At 45.0% G+C, this 25,470-nt stretch overlaps 1 protein-coding gene and 1 pseudogene across 1 annotated transcript in view; one reads left to right on the top strand and one right to left on the bottom strand.

Annotated features, from left to right (window-relative positions):
• Window positions 1-13,235, top strand: part of LOC130298016 (oocyte zinc finger protein XlCOF6-like) — a 45,805-nt pseudogene extending 32,570 nt beyond the window's left edge.
• LOC130298011 (oocyte zinc finger protein XlCOF7.1-like) overlaps window positions 1-25,470 on the bottom strand; it is an 89,991-nt gene that overhangs the window by 50,839 nt on the left and 13,682 nt on the right. The gene's annotated exons all lie outside the window — the stretch shown is intronic.

Genomic DNA, 25,470 nt, shown 5'->3' on the forward strand with positions numbered 1-25,470 from the left:
AGCATGCCTAGACAGCCAACAGCTGTCGGGGCATGCTGAGAGTTGTAGTTTTGTAACTTTTAGCAGGCCACCAAAGATGATCTTGACTGTCGTGCGCAGTCTCCACAGTCGTCCCCACCTCCGAGCCACTACCCCCACCCCACTCTGCACGGACTTCCATTGGTGGGCAGAGCGGGGGATCTTAACTTTAACCATCCTACCATTGGTCTGTCAGTCCTGACTAATTGCAGGGGATAGGAGGAGGTAGTACCCCTGCCACTTCACTCCTATCCATCATGGTGGTCAGTGATGTCTCTGACAGCACTCATATTTTCTGGGCGATCGGGTCATCAGAAACCCTGATTGACCTAGAATTGACCGGCGAATCACGGCGATTAACATTTTGGGGAAGCGGTCTCGGGACCCCCCTAGGCGATGTGCCGGGATGGCTGCTAATAGATATCATCAGTCATCCTCCTCCGATTACTGCCCAACAAGCGGCGGTGACCGGAAATAGGGAGGGCGTACAGGTACTCCCTGCGTCCCAACAAGTTAAACGTAATAATTGTACTTAAAAAAATATGCTATTTTTATAAAGCGGTAGAATAATAGAAAAGTATATAACATGGGGATCATTTTAATCATATTGACCCACAGGATAAAGAAAATGTCATTATTACCGTAAAGTGAACAGTGTGAAAACAAAACCTTTCAAAATTTACAAAACTGCGGTTTTCTCTTTAATTACCTCACAAATAATAATTTTTGGGGTCTGTCATACATTTTATGGTAAAATTAGTGCTGTCATTACAAAGGACAATTGGTTTCCCAAAAAACAAGCCTCATATGGATCTGTGGATGGAAATAAAAGAGTTATGATTATTGGAAGGCGAGGAGGAAGATACTAAAATGCAAAAATAAAATTGGCTGTGACCTTAACGACACAGGACGTATATTTACATCCCACGCAGCTCCCGTGATATAACGCAGGGTCGCATGGTGACCCCCACATCAAATCGAGTCGTTGCCGGCGGCCATCAATGTCCGGGACCCGCGGCTAATACCGGACATAACCGATCGTGGTGATACTTTGATGGTCGCGTCTGAAGTGAAAGTGGAACCGTCCTGGCAGTGGTGCTGTTTTGGACCGCCACGGCATCCTGAACAGCTTGTAGGACACGAGGAGGATCCTTACCTGCCTCCTCACTGTCCAATCGCCAAATGACTGCTCTGTGCCCGACATCCAGGAAGGAGCAGTCGAGTGGCGATAACACTGATCAATGCCATGCTCTTGCATGGCAGTGATCAGTGTGAGAAATCAGTGTGTGCAATGTTATAGTCTCCTATGGGCTATAACATTGCAAAAAAAAAAAAAGTGAAAAGTATTAATAAATGTGATTTAACCCCTTCCCTAATAAAAGTATGAATAATCCTTCCCCTTTTTTTACAAAAAAAAAATTTTTTTTATAAAAATAAACATATGTGGTATAGCCGCGTAAGTAAATCTCCGATCAATATAAGTATATCATTAATTAAATCGCACGGTCAATGGCGTACACGGAAAAAATTCCAAAGTCCAAAATAGCGTATTTTTGGTCACTTTAAACCATAAAAAAAGCGATCAAAGAGTCAGATCAAAACAAAAATGGTACCAATAAAAACTTCAGATCACGTCCGAAAAAATGAGCCCTCATACCGCCCCAAATTCGGAAATATAAAAAAGTTATAGGGGTCAGAAGATGACATTTTTAAACATATAAAATTTTCCTGCATGTAGTTATGATTTTTCCAGAAGTGCGACAAAATCACCTATATAAGTAGGGGATCATTTTAACCGTATGGACCTACAGAATAAAGTTAAGGTGTCATTTTTACCGAAAAATTTACTGGTTAGAAATGGAAGCCCCCAAAAGTTACAAAATGGTAGTTTTTTTTTCTTTCAGTTTTGTCACGCAATGATTATTTTTTCCCGTTTCGCTGTAGATTTTATGGTAAAATGACTGATGTCATTACAAAGTAGAATTGGTGGCGCAAAAAATAAGCATCATATGGATTTTTAGGTGGAAAATTTAAAGGGTTATGATTTTTAAAAGGTGATGAGCAAAAAAACAAAAGTGCAGAAAACGTAAAAACACTATGTCCTTAAGGGGTTAAACACGTATAATGTTTTGTACAGACATGATTGGGGTGGGTTCACACTACGTTTTCTCCCATACGGGAGCGCATACGGCAGGGGGGAGCTAAAAGCTCGCGCTCCCGTATGTCACCGTATGCGCTCCCGTATGCCATTCACTTCAATGAGCCGACCGGAGTGAAACGTTCGGTCCGGTCGGCTCATTTTTGCGCCGTATGCGCTTTTACAACCGGACCTAAAACCGTGGTTGACCACAGTTTTAGGTCCGGTTGTAAAAGCGCATACGGCGCAAAAATGAGCCGACCGGACCGAACGTTTCACTCCGGCCGGCTCATTGAAATGAATGACATACGGGAGCGCATACGGTCACATACGGGAGCGCGAGATTTTAGCTCCCCCCTGCCGTATGCGCTCCCGTATGGGGGAAAACTTAGTGTGAACCCAGCCTTAGAATCGTCCTCCTCTGACCCCTATAACTCTTATTTGTCCGTATACAGGAATGTACGAGCCGGATGTGCCGGGATCTCTAGTATTTTATTACCACTATAGTTTTCTGGGGCTTATTGATCGTTTATGATAATTTTTTGTGGTTTATGAAATGACCAAAAATCAGCAATTCTGGACTTTGGTATTTTTTATGTTTACGCCATTGACCGCGCGGTTTCATTAAAGAGAACCTCTCATTAACTTGTTACATGTTATAATCCTCCCAGGTCACTGCCCCATCATGATAAACCACCCCCGGCCTTTATTTTTATTATTTGTTAGTTTTCTACCTTGATATTGTTCTGTATTTTCTTCTCAGTCTCAGTCAGATTCACAGACTGGGAAGGGGCGTTCCCCAGCATGCGTGACATCATCTGAAGCCTTACAGGGGAGAACTTCAGTTCAGTGTGAGATGAGCTATGATTGGCTAAGGCTGCACACACCCCCCTCAGCACTCCAGGCTGCACTTTCTTTGTTTGGACTTATGCCAGGCCAGCAGGAGTCCAAAGTCTGTGTATGAGATGGGGAAAAATGTGCTCTGGACAAGTAGGGAGACACCTAGTGGCAGCTTTTATAAACACAAAAAAAACATAAAAAAATTCATTTTTTTTAAACAGATTTTTTTATTTACAATAAGGTATGCAATAGCAAAAAAAATTTTTTATTGAGAGTGACCATTTAACATGATATTTTTGTAAATTCAAGTAGAAAAAAAAAAACAGACATAGTGGCGTCTACAACATGTACAGAGATCTCGGCTTCTCAGCAAAATGTATTAAACTAACAGGAGGTTATTATACTTAATGATCATAAAGTCACCGCCACCTGTATATAACCACCATATACAGCTCTACTGTGTACACATACAGCTCAGCTACATGTACATTACACATATACAGCTCTACTGTGTACACATACAGCTCAGCTACATGTACATTACACATATACAGCTCTACTGTGTACACATACAGCTCAGCTACATGTACATTACACCTATACAGCTCTACTGTGTACACATACAGCTCAGCTACATGTACATTACACATATACAGCTCTACTGTGTACACATACAGCTCAGCTACATGTACATTACACATATACAGCTCTACTGTGTACACATACAGCTCAGCTACATGCACATTACACATATACAGCTCTACTGTGTACACATACAGCTCAGCTACATGTACATTACACATATACAGCTCTACTGTGTACACATACAGCTCAGCTACATGTACATTACACATATACAGCTCTACTGTGTACACATACAGCTCAGCTACATGCACATTACACATATACAGCTCTACTGTGTACACATACAGCTCAGCTACATGCACATTACACATATACAGCACTACTGTGTACACATACAGCTCAGCTACATGTACATTACACATATACAGCTCTACTGTGTACACATACAGCTCAGCTACATGTACATTACACATATACAGCTCTACTGTGTACACATACAGCTCAGCTACATGTACATTACACATATACAGCTCTACTGTGTACACATACAGCTCAGCTACATGTACATTACACATATACAGCTCTACTGTGTACACATACAGCTCAGCTACATGCGCATTACACATATACAGCTCTACTGTATACACATACAGCTCAGCTACATGCACATTACACATATACAGCTCTACTGTGTACACATACAGCTCAGCTACATGTACATTACACATATACAGCACTACTGTGTACACATACAGCTCAGCTACATGCGCATTACACATATACAGCTCTACTGTGTACACATACAGCTCAGCTACATGCACATTACACATATACAGCTCTACTGTATACACATACAGCTCAGCTACATGAACATTACACATATACAGCTCTACTGTATACACATACAGCTCAGCTACATGTACATTACACATATACAGCTCTACTGTATACACATACAGCTCAGCTACATGTACATTACACATATTCTGCTCTACTGTGTACACATACAGCTCAGCTACATGTACATTACATATATACAGCTCTACTGTGTACACATACAGCTCAGCTACATGTACATTACACATATACAGCTCTACTGTATACACATACAGCTCAGCTACATGTACATTACACATATACAGCTCTACTGTGTACACATACAGCTCAGCTACATGTACATTACACATATACAGCTCTACTGTATACACATACAGCTCAGCTACATGTACATTACACATATACAGCTCTACTGTGTACACATACAGCTCAGCTACATGCACATTACACATATACAGCTCTACTGTGTACACATACAGCTCAGCTACATGCACATTACACATATACAGCTCTACTGTGTACACATACAGCTCAGCTACATGTACATTACACATATACAGCTCTACTGTGTACACATACAGCTCAGCTACATGTACATTACACATATACAGCTCTACTGTGTACACATACAGCTCAGCTACATGTACATTACACATATACAGCTCTACTGTGTACACATACAGCTCAGCTACATGCACATTACACATATACAGCTCTACTGTGTACACATACAGCTCAGCTACATGCACATTACACATATACAGCTCTACTGTGTACACATACAGCTCAGCTACATGCACATTACACATATACAGCTCTACTGTGTACACATACAGCTCAGCTACATGTACATTACACATATACAGCTCTACAGTGTACACATACAGCTCAGCTACATGCACATTACACATATACAGCTCTACTGTGTACACATACAGCTCAGCTACATGTACATTACACATATACAGCTCTACTGTGTACACATACAGCTCAGCTACATGTACATTACACATATACAGCTCTACTGTGTACACATACAGCTCAGCTACATGCACATTACACACAGCTCTGCTGCAGACATATATAACACACACATACACAGCTCTGCACCACGCACATCACACACACACAGCTCTGCTGCATACACATAACTTCAGCTCATCCAGCAGCGATCACAACCAGCACAGCAGAGTCCTGCATACACTGAGCAGAGGAGCCTAGAGCAGCAGCCCCTGATCATGTGACTCCTCCTCCTCCTCGTGACTGATCACATGACGGTGACATCATCGCAGGTCCTGTAAGCACACGGCTCCTGTACAGTCTGCAGGTGGAGGTATATACGGTTGTGGTGACATCAGGAGCGCTGGGGGAGGGGGCATTACTATTAACCCCTTCAGGTCCACAAGGTTTTATGACTTAATGAAGAAGATCACAGGATCCAGAACATTCTGTGTATTTGTCTCTTTCTTTCTCTGTTGTTTCTATTAGCAGCCGCCATTTCTCATCGTCTCCTCTTCTTCCCTTCAGGTTTCTCCAATCCAGAATCCTCTGCTGATATCTTCTGTATAAGAGAATTCTCCTGGATGACCCATCAACCATGGAGAGAGACAGGAACAAGATGGCCGACAGGATCATAAACCTCACACTACAGATACTCTTCCGGCTTACTGGAGAGGTGAGGGATTCTGGGAGTGATGTCACATGACCTCATTCTTATCTATGTAATAACAGATGGATATGACTGGAGAGGTGAGGGATTCTGGGAGTGATGTCACATGACCTCATTCTTATCTATGTAATAACAGATGGATATGACTGGAGAGGTGAGGGATTCTGGGAGTGATGTCACATGACCTCATTCTTATATATGTAATAACAGATGGATATGACTGGAGAGGTGAGGGATTCTGGGAGTGATGTCACATGACCTCATTCTTATCTATGTAATAACAGATGGATATGACTGGAGAGGTGAGGGATTCTGGGAGTGATGTCACATGACCTCATTCTTATCTATGTAATAACAGATGGATATGACTGGAGAGGTGAGGGATTCTGGGAGTGATGTCACATGACCTCATTCTTATCTATGTAATAACAGATGGATATGACTGGAGAGTTGAGGGATTCTGGGAGTGATGTCACATGACCTCATTCTTATCTATGTAATAACAGATGGATATGATTGGAGAGGTGAGGGATTCTGGGAGTGATGTCACATGACCTCATTCTTATCTATATAATAACAGATGGATATGACTGGAGAGGTGAGGGATTCTGGGAGTGATGTCACATGACCTCATTCTTATCTATGGAATAACAGATGGATATGACTGGAGAGGTGAGGGATTCTGGGAGTGATGTCACATGACCTCATTCTTATCTATGTAATAACAGATGGATATGACTGGAGAGGTGAGGGATTCTGGGAGTGATGTCACATGACCTCATTCTTATCTATGTAATAACAGATGGATATGACTGGAGAGGTGAGGGATTCTGGGAGTGATGTCACATGACCTCATTCTTATCTATGTAATAACAGATGGATATGACTGGAGAGGTGAGGGATTCTGGGAGTGATGTCACATGACCTCATTCTTATCTATGTAATAACAGATGGATATGACTGGAGAGGTGAGGGATTCTGGGAGTGATGTCACATGACCTCATTCTTATCTATGGAATAACAGATGGATATGACTGGAGAGGTGAGGGATTCTGGGAGTGATGTCACATGACCTCATTCTTATCTATATAATAACAGATGGATATGACTGGAGAGGTGAGGGATTCTGGGAGTGATGTCACATGACCTCATTCTTATCTATGTAATAACAGATGATATGACTGGAGAGGTGAGGGATTCTGGGAGTGATGTCACATGACCTCATTCTTATCTATATAATAACAGATGGATTTGACTGGAGAGGTGAGGGATTCTGGGAGTGATGTCACATGACCTCATTCTTATCTATGTATTAACAGATGGATATGACTGGAGAGGTGAGGTATTCTGGGAGTGATGTCACATGACCTCATTCTTATCTATGTAATAACAGATGGATATGACTGGAGAGGTGAGGGATTCTGGGAATGTATGTAGTGATATTAATGTGTCTCTCCATACACAGGATTACACAGTAGTGAAGAAGTCCTCTAGTGGGCGCTGTCGGGCCTCTGTGTGTGAAGAATGGGGAAGAACCCTGAGCCCAATCCCGGGGCCCCCACCTCACTCCCTGATACATGAGGAAATAGATGAACAGAAGATCCTAGAACTCATCAACAAGATGATGGAGCTGCTGACTGGAGAGGTGACCCTGCTGGGACATTATACAGTAATGGAGGGGTCTGGTGATGACTGGAGAGGTGACCCTGCTGGGACATTATACAGTAATGGAGGGGTCTGGTGATGACTGGAGAGGTGACCCTGCTGGGACATTATACAGTAATGGAGGGGTCTGGTGATGACTGGAGAGGTGACACTGCTGGGACATTATACAGTAATGGAGGGGTCTGGTGATGACTGGAGAGGTGACCCTGCTGGGACATTATACAGTAATGGAGGGGTCTGGTGATGACTGGAGAGGTGACACTGCTGGGACATTATACAGTAATGGAGGGGTCTGGTGATGACTGGAGAGGTGACACTGCTGGGAATGCTGGGACATTATACAGTAATGGAGGGGTCTGGTGATGACTGGAGAGGTGACACTGCTGGGAATGTTGGGACATTATACAGTAATGGAGGGGTCTGGTGATGACTGGAGAGGTGACACTGCTGGGACATTATACAGTAATGGAGGGGTCTGGTGATGACTGGAGAGGTGACACTGCTGGGACATTATACAGTAATGGAGAGGTCTGGTGATGACTGGAGAGGTGACACTGCTGGGACATTATACAGTAATGGAGGGGTCTGGTGATGACTGGAGAGGTGACACTGCTGGACATTATACAGTAATGGAGGGGTCTGGTGATGACTGGAGAGGTGACACTGCTGGGAATGCTGGGACATTATACAGTAATGGAGGGGTCTGGTGATGACTGGAGAGGTGACACTGCTGGGACATTATACAGTAATGGAGGGGTCTGGTGATGACTGGAGAGGTGACACTGCTGGGACATTATACAGTAATGGAGGGGTCTGTTGATGACTGGAGAGGTGACACTGCTGGGACATTATACAGTAATGGAGGAGTCTGGTGATGACTGGAGAGGTGACACTGCTGGGACATTATACAGTAATGGAGGGGTCTGGTGATGACTGGAGAGGTGACACTGCTGGGACATTATACAGTAATGGAGGGGTCTGGTGATGACTGGAGAGGTGACACTGCTGGGACATTATACAGTAATGGAGGGGTCTGGTGATGACTGGAGAGGTGACACTGCTGGGACATTATACAGTAATGGAGGGGTCTGGTGATGACTGGAGAGGTGACACTGCTGGGAATGCTGGGACATTATACAGTAATGGAGGGGTCTGGTGATGACTGGAGAGGTGACACTGCTGGGACATTATACAGTAATGGAGGGGTCTGGTGATGACTGGAGAGGTGACACTGCTGGGACATTATACAGTAATGGAGGGGTCTGGTGATGACTGGAGAGGTGACACTGCTGGGACATTATACAGTAATGGAGGGGTCTGGTGATGACTGGAGAGGTGACACTGCTGGGACATTATACAGTAATGGAGGGGTCTGGTGATGACTGGAGAGGTGACACTGCTGGGAATGCTGGGACATTATACAGTAATGGAGGGGTCTGGTGATGACTGGAGAGGTGACACTGCTGGGACATTATACAGTAATGGAGGGGTCTGGTGATGACTGGAGAGGTGACACTGCTGGGACATTATACAGTAATGGAGGGGTCTGGTGATGACTGGAGAGGTGACACTGCTGGGAATGCTGGGACATTATACAGTAACACCACTGGAGGGGTCGGGGTGATGACTGTATCATTATGTGTCAGGTTCCTATAAGGTGTCAGGACGTGGCGGTCTATTTCTCCATGGAGGAGTGGGAGTATGTAGAAGGACACAAGGATCAGTACAAGGATCAGGTCATGATGGAGGATCAGCAGCCCCTCGCATCACCAGGTAATAGACATGACTATATACACACGTCCTCTCATTATTTGTATGTAAAGAATGAATTCAGTCTCTGTATGTGTTCCCTACAGTCAGATCCAGTAAGAGAACAGCACCAGAGAGGTGTCCCCGTCCTCTTCTTCCACAGGATGATCAGGTAGATTGAGATATTCCCTATGATCTGTAGAAGGGCTGTGAAGCTCTTGTGGTCAGTCTCCTCACCCTCCATGACTCCTCATCTCCTGCTCATCTATAACATCCCACGTGACTTCTCCTACTGTCTGATGACTTTTACAATATTCCTTTCACATCTTATGAATCAGGGAGAAGGTCCGAACATTGTTAATGCTCCAGAGACAGATGTGAGCGGTGATGAGCAGTATAAGGAGGACATTCCTACAGGTAACCGTCTAGGTGAGTAGTAATCACTAAATGCAGAGAACAGTCACAGATTCTGATCAGTCAATGACTTATCATTTTTTATGGAATTTTTTAAAGGGGTACTCTGATGGAAAACTGTTGTTTTTAATCAACTGGTGCTATAAAGTTATTCAGAATTGTAAATTACTTATATTTAAAAATCTTAATCCTTCCAGTACTTATCAGCTAATATATGATCCACAGGAAGTTGTGTAGTTCTTTTCAGTCTGATCACAGTGCTCTCTGCTGACACCTCTGTCCTTGTCAGGAACTGTGTGGAGCAAGATAGTTTTGCTTTGGGAATTTAGTCCTACTTCGAACAGTTCCTGACATGGACAGAAGTGGCAGCAGAGAGCACTGGGGTCAGACTGGAAAGAACTACACAACAAAAAGAACATACATAAGTAGTGGAAGGATAAAGATTTTTAAATAAAGTGATTTACAAATCTGTTTATTTGTGCTCATCAGACCACATGGACCACCCAATGGATAGGGGATAAGATGTCTGATCGCGGGAGTCCTGCCGCTGGGACCCCCTGTGATCTCCGTACAGCACCTGGCATTATAGAACGCAGGATTTGGGCGTCCGGTGATGTGACGTCACGCCCCCTCCTATAGACATGAATGGAGGAGACATGACATCACAAGGGGGCATGGCGTAATGTGACGGCCGCCCAAAGCAACCATTCTGAAAATAACTTTGAGAACGCCGGCTGCTGCACGGAGATCGCGTGGAGTCGCCTTAGTGGGACCCCCGCGATCAGACATCTTATCCCCGATCCTTTGTCTGTAGGCAGAGGACTCCTTCCACCTCTTAAGGACCACAGGTTTTTTCATTTTTGCACCTTCATATTTTCCACCTCCCCTTCTAAAAATCATAACGCTTTCAATTTTGCACCTACAGACCCATATGAGGTTGTTGTCTTTTGTGCTACCAATTGTTCTTTGTAATGACATCAATCATTTCGCCACAAAATGTACAGCAAAACCAGAAAATAATATTTGTGGGGGAAAATTAGAAAAAGAAAACGCCATTTTTTAACTTTTGGGGGCTTTCCTTTCTACACCGCAGAGATACCTTATCTTTATTCTGTAGGTCCAGACCGTCACAAGGATTCCTAATTTATAAAGGTTTTATTTTATTTTACTACTTTACTACGGATAGTGAGGAGGCAGGTATGAGCCCTCCCGCCGTCCTCTCAGCTGTTCAAGAAGCTGCAATTTCACAGCGGCGGTCCTGAACAGCCCACTGAGCTAACCAGCATGTGTTTTCTCTGCGACTAAGACGCTGCAACTTTGATCGTAGCGTCTAAAGGGTTAATACCGGACATCAGCCTGATTGACGATGTCCGGTATTAGCTGCAGGTTCTGGTTGCTGACAGCAACCAGGACCCACTGGGTATAAAGCGCGATCAGCTCCTGAGCCCACTTCACATAGCGGGAGCAGAAACAGGACATAAGTATATGTCTATTGTGGTTAAGGTTCCCGGTTTAGGTTGTATTGTGTCTGTAGGCGGAGTACCCCTTTAAGGTTCCCGGTTTAGGTTGTATTGTGTCTGTAGTCACTGACTGTGTTATGCAGCTGTCCTCACTCTGTATACATCATGCTGTGCTGAATGGGATTTTGTCATAGACTTCCATGGTCTGTACTTACACTGTACGGCTCTTTACTCACTTTTTACTAAAATAAGTTTAAATAAAAATAAATGGAGTAAAAGATAACACTATGTTATACATACCGATCGTACCAACCTGATCTATGAGGAGAACAAGTCAATTTTACTGCACATAACATGATTGCTAGGACTCTGTCACTGCCGGGACTCTGCTATTGATACAGCCTGTCTATGGTCGGCTCTAATGGATCAATGCAGTAAATACTGTACTGATCTGTATGAGCAATCCAATGAATGCTCATACAAGTCCTATAGAGGGACTAAAAAAAAATTCAAGATGTTTTTAAAAATGTAAATGAACCTCCTCCAATAGTATTTCAACTTTTTTGTTGTAAAAATGTAAAAGCTATTTTTGTTGTAATTGTTTTTTAAAAGTAGTAAAGGATAATTAAAAATATGCAAATTAGATATCACTGTGATTGTATGGACCTGACTTATATTTTAATGCACAGTGAATGATGGGTGTTAATACAGTGGAAGATCGGTCCCACAAAAAACAAGCTCTTAAACGCAGTGTAGATGGAAAAATAAAAGAGTTATGGCTATGAGGAGAGGAGAGAAAAAGAAAACACAAAAGCTTAAATTTCCTGGGTTGTTAAGGGGTTAATACTGATAATAAAATCTGTTTTATTCTCTGCAGATTCTTGTAGCAGGAGATCAGAGGAGAATCTTATATCTTCAGATTATAAAGCAGATGATGATATCACACAAGATACATATGAAGAACATTCCATTATCCCAGATACACCCTCAGCCCTTCACAGCCAAGATCTGTCATCTCATCCTTATATACAGGTCCTGTCTTCTCAGTCATCACAGGATGTTCAGCAAAATAAAGGTCATAGAAAGGGTGTTGGACATCAACGAGCTCATACAGGAAAGAAATCATATTCATGCTCAAAATGTGGGAAATGTTTTACTAAGAAATCGCATCTTGTTCAACATCAAAGAATTCACACAGGAAATAAGCTATTTTTATGCTCAGAATGTGGGAAATGTTTTACTGAGAAATCAAGTCTTGTTAGACATAAAAGAACTCACACAGGAGAGAAACCATTTTCATGTGCAGAATGTGGGAAATGTTATACTGAGAAATCAAAGCTCATTCAACATGAAAGAACTCACACAGGAGAGAAGCCATTTTCATGCACAGAATGTAGAAAATGTTTTACTCAACAATCACATCTTGTGAAACATCAAAGAATTCACACAGGAGAGAAGCCATTTTCATGCTCAGAATGTAGAAAATGTTTCACTCAGCAATCACATCTTGTTATACATCAAAGAATTCACACAGGAGAGAAGCCATTTTCATGTGCAGAATGTGGGAAACGTTATACTGAGAAATCAAAGCTTGGTCAACATCAAAGAACTCACACAGGAGAGAAGCCATTTTCATGCTCAGAATGTAGAAAATGTTTTACTCAGAAATCACATCTTGTTATACATCAAATAACTCACACAGGGGAGAAGCCATTTTGCTGTGTAGAGTGTGGGAAAGGATTTACTGTGAAATCAAGTCTTGTTAAACATCAAAGAACTCACGCAGGAGAGAAGCCAATTCAGAGCAATTAATGATGCAGATAACACATCTATATATTCACCATGTACATAGGATATCTGACATTTATACATTTATCATATACTGCATCTCCAAACTTGTTACCAATTGTTAATAAAAGTTTTCTTTCTTATATGATTTATTATTCTTATATCCATCTCCGCACACTGGACTTATAATAAATGTAATATTGTCCCTGAGGTTGTATATAGGGAATGTAACGCGTCAGTGTTGTCCCCGCCCCCTTCTCATTATGATTATAGAGACTTTAATTCAAGGCATCAGACAGGATCCGCGCGTCTCCCTTGAAGATCGTCTCTTCTGAACATAAGACGCTGCAGATACTTTTATTTATCACAAACCCTAGACCAGCGTTTCCCGTCTTGACGTCTATTTTCGGTCTCAGATCTTAAAATCCATTTTTCTTTATGAGAAGTCGTCAATATCAGCGTCCCCCGGGTTCAGGAAACATCGGTGTAATTCTTTTCCTTTTCTTTGTCCTCCCCGGGGTATAAAATACCTAGAGATCTGATCACATCTGATACAAGATCTCTTTATCAAGTAAGATTTTATTCTTTTTAAAAGGAAATAAAAACATAAGACAACGTTACAAAAAGACAACACCCAACACAAAATAACCAAACACAGTGCAGTACAGTAGCTTTTAAAATATATAATCATATGGATATAAAATAAAAACTAGAACTAGGAGTCCCGACCCAGGTATGAGCCTGGCAAAGGGGGGGGGGGGGGGGGGTTGATGTCGGCATATACAAAATATACGAAATATACTAGACACATTAGGGGAGATTTATCAAAGGATTTAGACTGGTTTTTCCTGTCTAAATTTGTCGCACAGAAAGTCGCAGTCTAAATATGTGCGACTTTTGCTGTAGAGGATTTTTAGAACATGATGCATGCAAGTCTATTTTAGACGGAAATGCATTGGAAAATGCATTGGTGCTGAATTTATCAAGTGCGACTTTTGTGCGACAAGTCGCATCTGCCCAAAATACGCTGAAATGTCAGACCATGTTGGAGCAGGTCTAAATGCAGTTTAAGCTGTAGACCCTGATGTCTGAGCACAGAATTTATCAAGGGCTGTGAGACCTTTGATAAATTAGGAGCACAATAGACAGGAGACTACCACATACGCTGGTCTATAAGCATACCCAGAATAGACTAGATTAGGAAATGTCCCCCATTAACTGTCCTAAATGGTGGGGGCTTGGTTGGGGCGTAAAGGTAAAATCAGTCCTTCAACAGAGAAGAGCAGTCATGTGGTACTGTTTCTACTACCATACATCAGCGACAACTAGGTACGTAGAAAGATATCGTGTGACCTCTCAGATCTGCTAGATCTCCTAAAATCTGCATAGCTGGTGGACTTTGGATTCATACTCAGTAGGCGCAAGAAGTGAGTTAGTGCATCCTTATGAGGATGGAATGTCAAGGAGGGTCTGCCAATATGAACCATGTCTGGTTGTAGGGACATGGAAGAGGACATAATGGAGTACAAGATCTCTTTACTTCACACTTTGCGCCATTATTACACGGATTGAAGACCCAGTTACACGCTCGTAAATTCCCATATATGTCGTGGATTGGAACGAAAAAGGTTCTTAAATCTTATATTTGCCAAAAATATTTTATATTTTTACAGTCCGTCTCTATCATAGTACAGAATTTTTATATTTCTTCTATTCGATAGCTGTTTTCTAATTTTACAGTCCATAGAGAAGAAGCATTGGCACCGCTAACCATGTAAAGATATCCACTGCAAGTAGGAAGCAATCGGCCTGTGTCTCCCATATAAGTGTCACGATTCGGCTGGCAGGAGGTGGATCCTCTGTGCCAGAGAGGGATTGGCGTGGACCGTGCTGGTGGACCGGTTCTAAGTTGCTACTGGTATTCACCAGAGCCCGCCGCAAAGCGGGATGGTCTTGCAGCGGCGGTAGCAACCAGGTCGTATCCACCAGCAACGGCTCAACCTCTCTGACTGCTGAAGATAGGCGCGGTACAAGGGAGTAGACAAGAGCAAGGTCGGACGTAGCAGAAGGTCGGGGCAGACAGCAAGGATCGTAGTCAGGGGCAACGGCAGGAGGTCTGGAACACAGGCTAGGAACACACGGAAACGCTTTCACTGGCACGATGGCAACAAGATCCGGCGAGGGAGTGCAGGGGAAGTGAGGTATAAATAGGGAGTGCACAGGTGAACACACTAATTAGGCTAACTGCGCCAATCAGTGGCGCAGTGGCCCTTTAAATTGCAGAGACCCGGCGCGCGCGCGCCCTAGGGAGCGGGGCCGCGCGCGCCGGGACAAGACCGACGGAGAGCGAGTCAGGTACGGGAGCCGGGATGCGCATCGCGAGCGGGCGCCTCCCGCATCGCAAATCGCATCCCGGCTGGGAGAGGTATCGCAGCGCACCCGGTCAGCGGGTCTGACCGGGGCGCTGCAATTGCGAGGATGTAGCGAGCGCTCCGGGGAGGAGCGGGGACCCGGAGCGCTCGGCGTAACAGTACCCCCCCCCCTTGGGTCTCCCCCTCTTCTTGGAGCCTGAGAACCTGAGGACAAGACTTTTGTCTAGGATGTTGTCCTCAGGTTCCCAGGATCTCTCTTCTGGACCACAGCCTTCCCAATCCACCAAGAAGAATTTTTTCCCTCTGACCGTTTTAGAGGCCAGAATCTCCTTCACGGAGAAGACGTCAGAAGAGCCGGAAACAGGAGTGGGAGAAACAAGTTTGGGAGAGAAGCGGTTAATGATGAGTGGTTTAAGGAGAGAGACATGGAAGGCATTGGGAATACGGAGAGAAGGAGGAAGAAGGAGTTTGTAAGAGACAGGATTAATCTGGCACAAGACTTTGAAAGGACCAAGATAGCGTGGTCCCAGTTTGTAACTGGGGACACGAAAGCGGACATATTTAGCGGAGAGCCATACCTTGTCTCCGGGCGCAAAAATGGGGGGAGTTCTTCTTTTCTTATCGGCAAACCTTTTCATGCGGGATGAAGCCTGTAAAAGAGAATTTTGGGTCTCTTTCCATATGGTGGAAAGATCACGAGTCACTTCATCCACAGCGGGCAAACCAGAGGGCAAGGGAGTAGGGAGGGGGGGAAGAGGGTGACGGCCGTACACCACGAAAAATGGGGACTTAGCAGAAGATTCTGAGACTCTGAAGTTGTATGAGAATTCGGCCCATGGTAGAAGATCTGCCCAGTCATCCTGGCGGGAGGAAACAAAATGCCGTAAATAGTCACCCAGGACCTGGTTAATTCTTTCTACTTGCCCATTGGATTGGGGATGATAAGAAGAAGAGAAGTTTAATTTAATCTTGAGCTGTTTACAGAGGGCCCTCCAGAATTTAGACACGAATTGGACGCCTCTATCCGAGACGATCTGCGTGGGCAAACCGTGAAGACGAAAAATGTGTACAAAAAATTGTTTTGCCAACTGAGGCGCTGAAGGAAGACCAGGAAGAGGAATAAAATGTGCCATCTTGGAAAATCGATCAACGACCACCCAAACAACAGTGTTGCCACGGGATGGGGGTAAGTCTGTAATAAAGTCCATACCAATCAGTGACCAAGGCTGTTCGGGGACAGGCAGAGGATGAAGGAGACCAGCAGGTTTCTGGCGAGGAGTCTTATCCCGGGCACAGACAGTACAGGCCCGCACAAAATCAACAACATCCGTCTCCAGAGTCGGCCACCAATAGAAACGAGAGATGAGTTGCAAGGATTTTTTGATGCCCGCATGGCCTGCGAGGTTGGAGTAATGTCCCCATTTGAGAATCCCGAGACGTTGGCGTGGAGAAACGAAGGTCTTCCCTGGAGGAGTTTGCCTGATGGAGGCTGGAGAAGTGGAGATCAGACAGTCAGGAGGAATGATGTGTTGCGGAGAGACCTCTACTTCCGAGGCATCCGAGGAATGAGAGAGGGCATCGGCCCTAATGTTCTTGTCGGCAGGGCGAAAGTGAATTTCAAAGTTAAAACGGGCAAAGAACAACGACCACCTGGCCTGGCGAGGGTTCAGCCGTTGGGCAGACTGGAGATAGGAGAGATTCTTGTGATCGGTGTATATGATAACAGGAAATTTTGATCCCTCCAGCAGATGCCTCCATTCCTCAAGCGCCAATTTAATGGCCAGTAATTCTCGATCCCCGATGGAGTAGTTCCTCTCCGCCGGAGAGAAGGTCCTAGAAAAAAAACCACAAGTAACAGCATGCCCGGAAGGATTTTTTTGTAGAAGGACAGCTCCAGCTCCCACTGAGGAGGCATCTACCTCCAATAGGAAGGGTTTAGATGGGTCAGGTCTGGAGAGCACGGGAGCAGAAGAAAAGGCAGACTTGAGACGTTTAAATGCGTCTTCCGCTTGGGGAGACCAGGACTTGGGATTGGCATTTTTCTTGGTTAAAGCCACGATAGGAGCCACAATAGTGGAAAAGTGTGGAATAAATTGTCTGTAATAATTGGCGAACCCCAAAAAACGTTGGATAGCACGGAGTCCGGAGGGGCGTGGCCAATCTAAGACGGCAGAGAGTTTGTCTGGGTCCATTTGTAATCCCTGGCCAGAGACCAAGTATCCTAGGAAAGGAAGAGATTGGCATTCAAACAGACATTTCTCCATTTTGGCATAAAGTTGATTGTCTCGAAGTCTCTGAAGAACCATGCGGACATGTTGGCGGTGTTCTTCTAAGTTGGCAGAAAAAATCTGAATATCGTCCAGATAAACCACAACACAGGAATATAAGAGATCACGAAAAATGTCATTAACAAAGTCTTGGAAGACGGCAGGGGCGTTGCACAGGCCAAAGGGCATGACCAGATACTCAAAGTGTCCATCTCTGGTGTTAAATGCAGTCTTCCATTCGTCCCCCTCCCTGATGCGGATGAGATTATAAGCACCTCTTAAGTCCAGTTTGGTAAAGATGTGGGCACCTTGAAGGCGATCAAAGAGTTCTGAGATAAGAGGTAGGGGGTAGCGGTTCTTTACCGTGATTTTATTAAGTCCTCGGTAATCAATGCAAGGACGTAGGGAGCCATCTTTTTTGGACACAAAGAAAAATCCAGCTCCGGCAGGAGAGGAGGATTTGCGGATAAACCCCTTTTTTTAAATTTTCCTGGATGTATTCAGACATAGCAAGAGTCTCTGGAGCAGACAGAGGATAAATTCTGCCCCGGGGTGGAGTAGTACCCGAGAGGAGGTCAATAGGACAGTCATAAGGCCTGTGAGGAGGTAAAGTCTCAGCTTGCTTTTTGCAAAACACGTCAGCATAGTCCATATAAGCCTTAGGAAGACCGGTTACAGGGGGAACCACAGGGTCACGGCAGGGAGTACAGGGAACCGGTTTAAGACAGTCCTTGAAACAAGAGGTACCCCAGCTCTTGATTTCTCCTGTGGACCAATCAAGGGTTGGGGAATGGCGTTGAAGCCACGGTAATCCAAGAAGAATTTCGGAAGTGCACCAAAAACTCAATTTTTTCGTGATGAGGTCCGATGCACATTAGGAGAGGTTCCGTGCGGTAACGCACGGTACAGTCCAATCTTTCATTGTTAACACAATTGATGTAGAGGGGTCTGGCGAGACTGGTCACTGGGATGTTGAACCTGTTGATGAGAGAGGCCAAAATAAAATTTCCTGCAGATCCGGAATCCAAGAAGGCCATAGCAGAGAAGGAGAAGGTAGAGGAAGATATTCGCACAGGCACAGTAAGGCGTGGAGAAGCAGAGTTGACATCAAGAACTGCCTCGCCTTTGTGCGGAGTCAGCGTACGTCTTTCCAGGCGGGGAGGACGGATAGGACAATCCTTCAGGAAGTGTTCGGTACCGGCACAGTACAGGCACAGATTCTCCATGCGGCGTCGTGTCCTCTCTTGAGGTGTCAAGCGAGACCGGTCAACTTGCATAGCCTCCACGGCGGGAGGCACAGGAACGGATTGCAGAGGACCAGAGGAGAGAGGAGCCGGGGAGAAAAAACGCCTTGAGCGAACAAAGTCCATATCCTGGCGGAGCTCCTGACGCCTTTCGGAAAAACGCATGTCAATGCGGGTGGCCAGATGAATAAGTTCATGCAGGTTAGCAGGAATTTCTCGTGCGGCCAGAACATCTTTAATGTTGCTGGATAGGCCTTTTTTAAAGGTCGCGCAGAGGGCCTCATTATTCCAGGATAATTCGGAGGCAAGAGTACGGAATTGGATGGCGTACTCGCCAACAGAAGAATTACCCTGGACCAGGTTCAGCAGGGCAGTCTCAGCAGAAGAGGCTCGGGCAGGTTCCTCAAAGACACTTCGAATCTCCGTGAAGAAGGAGTGTACAGAGGCAGTGACGGGGTCATTGCGGTCCCAGAGCGGTGTGGCCCATGACAGAGCTTTCCCAGACAGAAGGCTGACTACGAAAGCCACCTTAGACCTTTCAGTAGGAAACTGGTCCGACATCATCTCCAAGTGCAGGGAACATTGCGAAAGAAAGCCACAGCAAAACTTAGAGTCCCCATCAAATTTATCCGGCAAGGATAATCGTAGGCCGGAAGCGGCCACTCGCTGCGGAGGAGGTGCAGGAGCTGGCGGAGGAGATGATTGCTGAAGCTGTGGTAGTAGCTGCTGTAGCATCACGGTCAGTTGAGACAGCTGGTGGCCTTGTTGCGCTATCTGTTGCGACTGCTGGGCGACCACCGTGGTGAGGTCGGCGACAACTGGCAGTGGGACTTCAGCGGGATCCATGGCCGGATCTACTGTCACGATTCGGCTGGCAGGAGGTGGATCCTCTGTGCCAGAGAGGGATTGGCGTGGACCGTGCTGGTGGACCGGTTCTAAGTTGCTACTGGTATTCACCAGAGCCCGCCGCCAAGCGGGATGGTCTTGCAGCGGCGGTAGCAACCAGGTCGTATCCACCAGCAACGGCTCAACCTCTCTGACTGCTGAAGATAGGCGCGGTACAAGGGAGTAGACAAGAGCAAGGTCGGACGTAGCAGAAGGTCGGGGCAGGCAGCAAGGATCGTAGTCAGGGGCAACGGCAGGAGGTCTGGAACACAGGCTAGGAACACACAAGGAAACGCTTTCACTGGCACGATGGCAACAAGATCCGGCGAGGGAGTGCAGGGGAAGTGAGGTATAAATAGGGAGTGCACAGGTGAACACACTAATTAGTCTAACTGCGCCAATCAGTGGCGCAGTGGCCCTTTAAATTGCAGAGACCCGGCGCGCGCGCCCTCGGGAGCGGGGCCGCGCGCGCCGGGACAAGACCGACGGAGAGTGAGTCAGGTACGGGAGCCGGGATGCGCATCGCGAGCGGGCGCCTCCCGCATTGCGAATCGCATCCCGGCTGGGAGAGGTATCGCAGCGCACCTGGTCAGCGGGTCTGACCGGGGAGCTGCAATTGCGAGGATGTAGCGAGCGCTCCGGGGAGGAGCGGGGACCCGGAGCGCTCGGCGTAACAATAAGATATATGCAATCAGGTGGTGCTCACCCCAAGAGGATAAGTCCAGTATTAAACAATATCTGTGAAAGAACAAAAACAAAGCACTCACCTTAAAGAACGCTGGTAGCTTGGTTGTCGAAGAGACTTTGGTCGCGATGACCTGGGGTACTTCTGGGACGACACGGACAGGTGGCAAATGTAAACAGGCAGGGGAGACTCGGAAGACGCCAGGCGACACTGTTTTGTGCCGAGTTGGTGCTTTCTCAAGCCCTTTCTGGCTTTGCGCTTTCGACCTGTTTAAATAAAGTTGCATAGAACTGCACACGCAGCGTCAGTGATAGTAACACCTTTTCATGAATGGAGATGCCGAACCAGAGGAGGGGAAAGAAAGGTTACATCATCTTCAGGTGAAACCAGCAATTTAAACAGAGAATTTTCACAGATTGTGTTTCTTATGAATATTGGGATTGCAACGGACATCGCAACTTATAAAAAAGCTCCGTACTCTTTTTTCTCATTCAGCCCAAGACGGCTGGTAGCATTCAGTCTTAGGGTGCGTTCCCACAGGGCGTATTCCTTGCTCACTATACACCCAGGACTTTTAGGTGGCAGCCCTATGTGTGTAGTGAGTTTTGGAGGCGGAGCTGTGTGTCACACGGCCCCGCCTCCAAAACTCACTACACACATAGGGCTGCCGCTGGAAAGCCCTGTGTGTATCATGAGCAAGAATTATGCAGCGTATTTCCCGCTGCTGCCATAAATTTTGTGCAGCGTCAAATATGCTGCGTATACGCCCTGTGAGAACGCAGCCTTATGATCCATAATGATTCTTTTTGGAGAAGAGGCTGGTGGCCATCTCCTACGTCTGTGCAATGTCGTATTCTTTCGATCCCAAGGAACATCAGAAAGGAGCTGTCAGCAGAATGGTAAATTCTCATCCGGTTGATTAAACAAGTGGCCTCTATTCCTGTCCGCAGGGATCTTAAGTGCTCCTTCACTCTGACTACTAATTGTCTTTTAGTTTTCCCTATATAGAACATCCCACAGGGACAATCAAGGACATATATTACATAGGATATTTTACAACTGATCATTTGTTTTACAGTAATAAGATGACTACCTAGTCTAGTGTTCTTCTCTGTTATAAAGTGGGGACATAATGAACAGTAACCACATCTATAATTACCCACAGGAGCCATGTTACCTAACCAATCTGTGTTTTTAAAGGTTTTTTTCTTTTGTTTAGTATAAAGCCCAAAGGGCTGTATTTGTGGGAGGGGCTGTACACTATATAAACCCCTCCAGTACACTACCTCAGGGCGGGTGTAGCGTTTTTTGCAGTTTTCTTCGTGTGGCTGCAAGTGAGCTCACTCGTCTCCACACTTCCGGGTCACAGCTCCTGTGTTACTTGCAGTGCGGCATTGGTGGGTAAGTGCCGGCTTGCCGGCGTTCGAAAGTTATGTACTGTTTTTTTTGTTATGTTCATTGGCAGAGAACGTTCCGCTGCCCGCACGCTCTGCATGTTAGTACGTTTATGACGCTGCAAATACACTCTGCAAATGTCATTATAGTAATGAGACCACAGTGACACGCTCTGCATGTTTAGTTACATTTTTTCTGCCACTGCAAATACACTCTGCTTGATGTCACTATAATTATGAGATATGTAGGTATGTATATACAGTGCATAGTGAAAGTATTCGGCCCCCTTGAACTTTTCGACCTTTTGCCAAATTTCGGGCTTCAAACATAAAGATATAAAACAAATTTTTATGAAGAATCAACAACAAGTGGGACACAATCATGAAGTGGAATAAAATTTATTGGATAGTTCAAACTTTTTTAACAAATAAAAAACTGAAAAATTGGGCGTGCAAAATTATTCAGCCCCTTTACTTTCAGTGCAGCAAAATCTCTCCAGAAGTTCAGTGAAGATTTCTGAATGATCCAATGTTGACCTAAATAACTAATGATGATAAATAGAATCCACCTGTGTGTAATGAAGTCTCCTTATAAATGCACCTGCACTGTGATAGTCTCAGAGGTCATTTTAAAGCGCAGAGAGCATCATGAAGAACAAGGAACACACCAGGCAGGTCTGAGATACTGTTGTGGAGAAGTTTAAAGCCGGGTTTGGATACAAAAAGATTTCCCAAGCGTTAAACATCCCAAGGAGCACTGTGCAAGCGATAATATTGAAATGGAAGGAGTATCAGACCACTGCAAATCTACGAAGACCTGTCCGTCCCTCTAAACTTTCAGCTCATACAAGGAGAAGACTGATCAGAGATGCAGCCAAGAGGCCCATGGTCACTCTGGATGAACTGCAGAGATCTACAGCTGAGGTGGGAGACTCTGTCCATAGGACAACAATCAGTCGTATACTGCACAAATCTGGCCTTTATGGAAGAGTGGCAAGAAGAAAGCCATTTCTTAAAGATATCCATAAAAAGTGTTGTTTAAAGTTTGCCACAAGTCACCTGGGAGACACCAAACATGTGGAAGAAGGTGCTCTGGGCAGATGAAACCAAAATCGAACTTTTTGACAACAATGAAAAAGGTTATGTTTGGTGTAAAAGCAACACAGCTCATCACCCTGAACACACCATCCCCACTGTCACACATGGTGGTGGCAGCATCATGGTTTGGGCTTTTCTTCAGCAGGGACAGGGAAGATGGTTAAAATTGATGGGAAGTTGGATGGAGCCAAATACAGGACCATTCTGGAAGAAAACCTGATGGAGTCTGCAAAAGACCTGAGACTGGGACGGAGATTTGTCTTCCAACAAGACAATGATCCAAAACATAAAGCAAAATCTACAATGGAATGGTTCACAAATAAACATATCCAGTTGTTAGAATGGCCAAGTCAAAGTCCAGACCTGAATCCAATGGAGAATCTGTGGAAAGAACTGAAAACTGTTGTTCACAAACGCTCTCCATCCAACCTCACTGAGCTCCAGCTGTTCGCAAACGCTCTCCATCCAACCTCACTGAGCTCCAGCTGTTCGCAAACGCTCTCCATCCAACCTCACTGAGCTCCAGCTGTTCACAAACGCTCTCCATCCAACCTCACTGAGCTCCAGCTGTTCACAAACGCTCTCCATCCAACCTCACTGAGCTCCAGCTGTTCACAAACGCTCTCCATCCAATCTCACTGAGCTCCAGCTGTTCACAAACGCTCTCCATCCAACCTCACTGAGCTCCAGCTGTTCACAAACGCTCTCCATCCAACCTCACTGAGCTCCAGCTGTTCACAAACGCTCTCCATCCAACCTCACTGAGCTCCAGCTGTTCACAAACGCTCTGCATCCAACATCACTGAGCTCCAGCTGTTCACAAACGCTCTCCATCCAACCTCACTGAGCTCCAGCTGTTCACAAACGCTCTCCATCCAACCTCACTGAGCTCCAGCTGTTCACAAACGCTCTCCATCCAACCTCACTTAGCTCCAGCTGTTCACAAACACTCTCCATCCAACCTCACTGAGCTCCAGCTGTTCACAAACGCTCTCCATCCAACCTCACTGAGCTCCAGCTTTTCACAAACGCTCTCCATCCAACCTCACTGACCTCCAGCTGTTCACAAACGCTCTCCATCCAACCTCACTGAGCTCCAGCTGTTCACAAACGCTCTCCATCCAACCTCACTGAGCTCCAGCTGTTCACAAATGCTCTCCATCCAACCTCACTGAGCTCCAGCTGTTTTGCAAGGAGGAATGGGCAAAAATTTCAGTCTCTCGATGTGCAAAACTGATAGAAACATAACCCAAGCGACTTACAGCTGTAATCGCAGCAAAAGGTGGCGCTACAAAGTATTAACTTAAGGGGCTGAATAATTTTGAACACCCAATTTTTCAGTTTTTTATTTGTTAAAAAGGTTTTTAATATCCAATAAATTTTGTTCCACTTCATGATTGTGTCCCACTTTTTGTTGATTCTTCACAAAAAATTACAGTTTTATATCTTTATGTTTGAAGCCTGAAATGTGGAGGCAAACCGCTGCCATCGAGGGATCCGCTTGCAGGTCTAAGGTTAATTAGCTTGTCGCGGCAGGGTCCAGCCTGTCAGGAGTTATAACTGGCAGCCAGCATGATACGGGATGGCCTGGGGCATGCATTCATGTTGACAGAGGTTTACCATATAATCATCAATTTACCATGAAAAAAAAAAAAGAGAAAAGCAAAAAAGGAATTTTTTTTTTTGCTGTTTTGTAGTCCTTTATTTGCTTGCTGCAGTGGCATTGGGCATTTCGAAGTTGATGCAAGGTAGAAGGTTATTACATTGTTAAAAATGTATTCGGATTAGGTGTACAATGTTTGCAGTATGTACATATAATGGTCACACCTAACACTACTTTAGGTGAGGTATAGGCTTGATTGGTGCTTGTTACTGACACGTTCTCAGAGAAACGCATTAATGGATTATTATTGAAAAAATATAATTATAGTTTGTTATGTGTAGTTATGTTGGACTGGTGGTTCGTTAGAAGTTGCTGTCATCCTTGATTGCTCAGCAAACTCTATACAGGGTAGGTTCATGTACATAGTTGTACATATACTTATTATACCTGACACGACTTCAGGTTTTGGTTACGATTATTTGTTGTTACTGACTAGAGATGAGCGAACTTACAGTAAATTCGATTCGTCACGAACTTCTCGGCTCGGCAGTTGATGACTTATCCTGCGTAAATTAGTTCAGCCTTCAGGTGCTTTGGTGGGCTGGAAAAGGTGGATACATTCCTAGGAAAGTCTCCTAGGAATGTATCCACCTTTTCCAGCCCACCGGAGCACCTGAAAGCTGAGCTAATTTATGCAGGAAAAGTCATCAACTGCCGAGCCAAGAAGTTCGTGACGAATCGAATTTACTGTAAGTTCGCT

This window comes from Hyla sarda, assembly GCF_029499605.1.
Source record: "Hyla sarda isolate aHylSar1 chromosome 1 unlocalized genomic scaffold, aHylSar1.hap1 SUPER_1_unloc_16, whole genome shotgun sequence".
NCBI classification, from domain to species: Eukaryota; Metazoa; Chordata; class Amphibia; order Anura; family Hylidae; genus Hyla; species Hyla sarda.